Source organism: Penaeus monodon, chromosome 34, assembly GCF_015228065.2.
Source record: "Penaeus monodon isolate SGIC_2016 chromosome 34, NSTDA_Pmon_1, whole genome shotgun sequence".
Taxonomy (NCBI): domain Eukaryota; kingdom Metazoa; phylum Arthropoda; class Malacostraca; order Decapoda; family Penaeidae; genus Penaeus; species Penaeus monodon.
Window position 1 is genome coordinate 31,303,992 of NC_051419.1, and position 559 is coordinate 31,304,550.

The window sequence follows — 559 nt, forward strand, 5'->3', positions numbered from 1 at the left end:
CGGGGGGAAAAAAAGATATATATAAGATCAGACTGACCACAGCAGAACTCAACATTTTCTTCAAGATTATACCTGTTTTGACTGACTGTCCTCATGACACAAAAACAACTAATATTGTGGTCAATTAAAGGTCGTGGATGTTGAGTGGAGAGAGTAACGAGCGAGATCCCTCGATGATGTGAGCTTGCCGTCGCCAGCATCTGAGTGAAGATACCAAGTTGTCAGTACCAGGCCAGCACGGACACACCACAGCTTCACCAATAACCACTTTTCTTCACTTTTTGGTACCCTTGTTTTAGTAGAGCAGTGTTCACTAAAATTCTTCATTTTTGGGCTTGGATACTCCACAAATTCACAAGTTATTTCTTTAACTTCTATTTAAGATTTTTTTTTTTTATCAAAAAGCTTCTCCCAAAGAAAATATCACCACAATCATTAAAGATAACACAGCAAGCTTATGAAAACTTGTAGCAGGCTTCTACATCCTCGAAACTTGTGCATAGGTACAACCACAATTACAAAGTAGCCAGACTAATCATAATACTTGCCAAGTTGTCTT

At 38.5% G+C, this 559-nt stretch overlaps 1 protein-coding gene across 1 annotated transcript in view; it reads right to left on the reverse strand.

Annotated features, from left to right (window-relative positions):
* LOC119594720 (RNA-binding protein 39-like) overlaps positions 1 to 559 on the reverse strand; it is a gene marked incomplete in the record, with an annotated part of 10,596 nt that overhangs the window by 5,672 nt on the left and 4,365 nt on the right.